Below are 6,048 nucleotides of genomic sequence, written 5' to 3' on the forward strand. Positions count from 1 at the left end.
AAGATTTGTCTTCAAACCCCGAAACAAGATAGGGATAAAACAACCGATTATTGACGAAAGGAACATAAGCGATGGAGTTATCATCTGAATATCTAAGTTCTACACTCTTTTTTCCTTTGTCTGGTTTTTGTCCCTATTGGGTTTTTCTAGCAAGGTTTTTAATGAGGCAGAGGCAAGGATGAAAAGGATAAAATCTTCCACTTTTTGGTCACATCATAGTAAGTAACCGAAAAGTAGGGGGACTATCTGTATTAGTAAAAATTAGACTCGCCATGTGGGTCTATGAAATGGCGACACATATCAACAAAGTTTGAAGAAAAGTGAAGAATGACATGTAAAGATGATATGTGAAACACCCCCGGGACCGAACATACTCGTACCGTGCTTGTTAGCCTCGGAACTAATCATCATGAAATAGCCCGGATCAGGTGCAGGAGAATATCTCATAATTACAAATGAGGAAGGAATCAATTAATCCCGGATTATATGAGATTTACCATCATTACACCATCAGTTACAAATCAATTATTAATAAATGCAATAAATGATTGTAACGGTCAGAACAAGGCAATCAACAGGTACGGGATTGACTCAACAGGCACGTGATTGACTCATCAGTTACGAAATTAACTCATCAGTTATGGAATTAACTCATCAATTACGGAATTAACTCATCAATTACGGAATTCCAACATTTACACAGTTGTTACAAGTCTTCCAAAAGTAATGGATGGATTGAGTAAATGCTCATAATGGACCCATAATTCAAGGAGACTAGTTACTTAGATTTAGCCCTTTAAATAGAGGTACTTTTACCACCATCAGGGCAATCTAATTTTCTTCTCTACAATTTTATACATTATAATTTATAGCATATTGCTCTCAAGTTAGCCATAGTTCGACCCTTCAGGCTCTCTTCGGCTCATTATCATATCAAGAATCATTCAATAAGAATTCTTTCTTCTATGCTTTATTTTTATTATATTATCTGTCATTAAATTTATTTCTCACTTCTCTATCACGTTGTATTAACGAAATTTTATATCTTTCGGATTGAATCGGTTGCTTGTGGCCCGTCATATAAAATTATTGCTTTGACCTTGAAAATTATTTTTTGGGTTAAACAACTCCTCCCTCAGCTCCCTTCTTCTGCCCCCTCCTCCCCCTTTCTCCCTGTGCTTACCTATTTCATTTCCCATAGTATTTGCATAGATTATATATTTTAAAAGGCAGAATAGCCTAATAAATACTTCTACTTGTCCCGTTTTATCATTCCGGTCCTGATACTCTACGAAGTTTCATCCAAATACTCGTAATTTTTAAAATACATTACTTTAAACCCCTCTAGCCTCGCGTGTTCTTCAAACACACGATATGGATGACATATCATAGTCCACATCAGATTTTTAATGACACATCATTCTTTTTTTAACTTTAATTTTAAAAATTTATTTATTTTTTCTTTTTTTGCTATACTCCTCCCCCACCCTTGACCAACTATTGAAAACATCAAACATGACATCTTTCGTCTTACATTCGTCTCTTTGATAGTCAAACTTGTCCCTCCATCATATGAAACACGACGCCTTTACCAAAAATCAACTTTGTTAGAGAGCCATAAGCTTGTAATGGATCCCTTAAATTGGTTTAAACCAAGTAACTGAAGCTAAGAAATCTAGGTAGATAAGCTGCTTGAGCACAAAAAGAGGGGGAAAAATCAAGACCTCAGATAACCAAGAGGAATAAGGAAATGCAGACAACTTTTCTGCCATTAATAGATGAAGATATTAGACCATTTTCCAAAATTTGAATCGTGGAAAGAGGGGAATCTAATCCTCCAGCCTGCATATTACCATCTTTTACCATTTTTAGCGGCGGCAGCACCACGGTGGACAACTAAACTGGATCTCCAACACCTCACCATAAACTTCTCAAAAAATTAGATCTCCAACTTCTCTCATCAAATAAAATTTCACCACTAAATATTCACTCCACCGCCTGAGAATCTATTAGTCCTAAAACAATTGTTACCCAAACTAGATTCAATGCCGCCAGTAGACATAGATCTAATTCATTTCAGAAGCATTAATGGTAATTGCTCTTCAAAAAAAATTACTACTTTTTTCTCAAATATTAACTGAAGGTTTGTGAAAATGGGGAGGGGAATAACGGGAAAGGAATAAGGGGAGAAGAGAAAAGAAAAATGGAGCAGGGGAATAACGGGAAAGGAATGAGGGGAGAAGAGGAAAGAAAAATGGAGGAGGGGTGGGGAAAGAATGGGGAAGGGAAAGGGTAGAAAGAGAAAAAAGAAGTAGGGGAGGGGGTTGGGGGAAAGAAGGAATAACAAATATATTTTGTTTTTATTATATTATTTTTTGTCTTTTACTTTTACTTTTTATTTTTATTTTTTCTTCTTATATTAATCATTTTTATTCTAATTTTTTTTATGTTTACTCTCGTTATACGCGTGAAGTTTACGTATTTTGTCCAACTCAGTCATAAAGTTGCCACGTATGCTTGGTCAACGGTCAGAGGGGTTTAAAGTAATGTGTTTTAAAAACTATGAGTGTCTGGATGAAACTTCGTAGAGTATCGGGACCGGGATGACAAAACGGGACAAGTAGAAATGTCTATTAGGCTATTCTGCCACTTTAAAAAGTATTTGTTGATAACAAATCGAACGCTTGAAGGAAAATATTTTCCTTCTTACTAAACACACCCTAAAAGTAATATTCTAAAAGTATATATATTATCCTATGAATTGAATTGGAAAAAAAAAGGAATCCTATGAATTGAATTGTGGACTTTTAGTCGATCAATTTGCTGACACTAGATAGGAAAGGTTTTCAAACGAAGCTCTCGAACCTATTCCGAAGTTACTTTAGAGTTCGATTTCCGATTCGGTTGATGTTCTAAAATCCTGAATCGAGGTGGCTCTAAACTCAAGTTTGCCTATCTCTCTAGTTACAGAGAGAGGAGAGGGGCTTCGAAGCCTTAATTCAAGGTAGAAATCTCGCTAGAAAACCAGCCATATCGATCTAGGTAAGTGGTGATAATGTTCCAGATAAGGGTGAAAAGTAGGTCGATCCGGCCCGAGACCACGGGCCAAGTGGGCTAAGTGGCCCGGGACCGGTAGGACTGCTAGAGGTGGGCTTGGGCCGGTCTCGTGGACTGGTTCTTGCCTTTGAACCGTTAGACCGGGATCGTTTGGCCCGCAAAGGGATCGGGACCGGATAGGTCCATTGGCGGGCCCAACGGTAATTTCTTTTAAAAAAAGTAGCCATTTGGCTATTTAAAAAAATAGTCGTTGGGCTTTAAAAAAAGTCATTGGCTATTTAGAAAATAGCCATTTAACCTCCTCCCCAACTTTATTTTAACCCCAAACTTTTTATAATTACATTTTTTTCCTATTTTTAACTATAAATACCCCCTCATTCTTTCATTTTTCTTACAAAACCAATATCAATCTATCACAATCTCTCTCTAATTTTCTTCTATACTTGCTAATATTGCTTACTTTATTTCAAAAAATAGCAAAAAAATATTGAGGTTGTTAAAATTTGTGAAAAAATTGTGAAGTTGGTGACTTAAAGCCTTCAACGATAATCAACTTTCAACAAGTTGTTCGTCAATTCGGTAAACTCGTTCCAACTCTTAGGTCTTAATGTTATAGTTTTGCTTGTTTCATTTATTTACTATTACTTGATTAATTAAGATGGCTTCCTTAAAAAAATAATTTTTGGTAAAATAAGAATAAGGGAAAATCCAAGAGTGGCGAATCTAGTAGTCATGTTGTTCCTCCTCTCCTGCCCTCGGCTCCCCGAACCAAACCTCATATCCGTCCTACACCTGTTATTCTTGATAGCGATAATAGTTTATTACAATTTACTAAGCGTCAATTTTGCCATAATATTGCAGCCGGTGAACAATTATGAACAATATTTGTGCTATTTATTTACTCATATAAATTATCGTGTTGCTATTACAACTGATATTGGTAGAAGTGGCAACGACTGTGATTACCTTACTGTTATCAGTCATTTGATTGATGAGGATTGGATAATGCAAAAGCGCATAATTGCTTCACATCACACAGGGTAGTTTATTGCTAGCAGAGCTACGGATATTTGCATATATTTCTGCATTAATAATAAAATAATATCGGTTTCAATGAATAATGCTACTAATAACATAAATGCTATAGACTTTCTTACCATTATGCTAAATCCTGCATTTAGTAACAATTTTCATACTAGATGTATTTTTCATATTTACCATTTAATTGTAGGTGATGGTATGAGAATTTTAAATATTCAAATTGAAAAGGTTAAAACGGCTCTTAACTAGATTTTTCATTCGAACCGTAGAAGTAGACTTAGAGAATATTTTAAAAGATGTGAGGAATGTGGCCTAAGAGAAAGAAAGGTTCTTAAACCTTGTCCAACTAGATGGAATTACATATATAAAAGTTTGGTTATTGCATATGAATATAGAAACCCCATAAACTCAATGTTTAATGCACATGTAAGTAATGTTGACGATTACCTTACGAATGGGGATTAAGCTAATGTTAAAATGCTTGTTGATTTTTTTTTAAAAATTTATATTGCCACAAATAAATTTTCTGGGAAATATTATTCTACTATTTCTAACTGTTTAGTTTATATAGCAGAACTTGCAAATTTATTTGCTCATTTTTCAGAGGACGGGGAAATTTATCAACTTGCTATTGATTCTATGAGAAAAAAGTTGAAAAAATATTTTTTCCCTATTTTCCCTATTTATGGCGTTGCTGTTTTGTTAAATCCTTGTATGAAATTAGGAGGTCCTCAATTTTGGTATGAAACTGTTTATAATGGTTTAGCACTTGAAGATGATGAGTTGCCTCAACCACCGGAAGTAATAGCCTCAATTAGAATAAATGTTCAAACTATTTATAATGCTTATCAAGTTACAGTAAATCATATTAGACCAAATGTTCCAACTCCTTCTTCTTCTTCTTCTTCTTCTTCTTCTTCTTCTTCTTCTTCTTCTTCTTCTTCTTCTTCTTCTTCTTCTGATTTTCAATCATCTAAAAGAACTGCGGGAGTAAGAACACTTAGTGCTTGGGTGGGGTTTAAGGGTTCTCAAGGTTCTAATAGTAATGATTTTTTCACAACTAAATGAGCTTGAAGTTTATTTGTCGCAGCAAATTAAGGAAGTGAATCCCTACGGCTCCTTTAATCTTTTGCAATGGTGGAAGGACAAAGAAAAATACTTTCCAGTTCTTTCAAAGATAGCCCGAGACATTTTAACTATTCAAGCGTCAACAATGACATCAGAGAGTGCTTTCAGTCAAGAAAGACTTCAAATTGGTGATTATAGAGCGTTTATGAGGGATTGCTTGGAAAAATCAGTACTTTTCAGAGATTGGATCCATTCGGAAAGAAGAAATTTTGGACTTGCTGAATCAGAACTAGAGGAAGACGAAACTTACGAAGAAATGCTAGCTGAACTTGCGGAGGATGCTGCTTCGCCCGACAATGGAAGTGACGATGGCCAAGCTACTTTTCCGCCACCACCAACGAAAATTCCTCCGTACCTTGAAGGATTTATGAAGTTTGTAAGAGATACCATAAAACTTGTATGAACAAAAATTAGTATATATTATGTAACTTGTATTTTGCTACATATTTCTTTTTCTTCTCAATGGTGGTATTGGCACCTTGTTGTGCTCATTCCATAGGAGGGGGAAGACTAAAAAAGATATTGCCATTTTTTTAATACTATAATAAAATTACAAGGCATTGCTTTGAATATCTCTTTACAATATTTTTGTCTTTAAATTTGAATTAAAAAATTTAGGTAACAATTCTATAATAAATTTATAAGGCATTGTCTTAAATATTTTTTTAACATCTTTTTGTCTCTAATTTCTATTTATTTTTTTAAAAAAAATCAATATTGAGCCGTTGGGCCCACTTGAACCACTTAGCCCGCGGGCCAGGCCCAATAGCTCGGGACCATGAGTTCGTGGGTCCGATCCCAAATCGGTTCCTATAAAAAGAC

Source organism: Nicotiana sylvestris, chromosome 12, assembly GCF_000393655.2.
Source record: "Nicotiana sylvestris chromosome 12, ASM39365v2, whole genome shotgun sequence".
NCBI classification, from domain to species: Eukaryota; Viridiplantae; Streptophyta; class Magnoliopsida; order Solanales; family Solanaceae; genus Nicotiana; species Nicotiana sylvestris.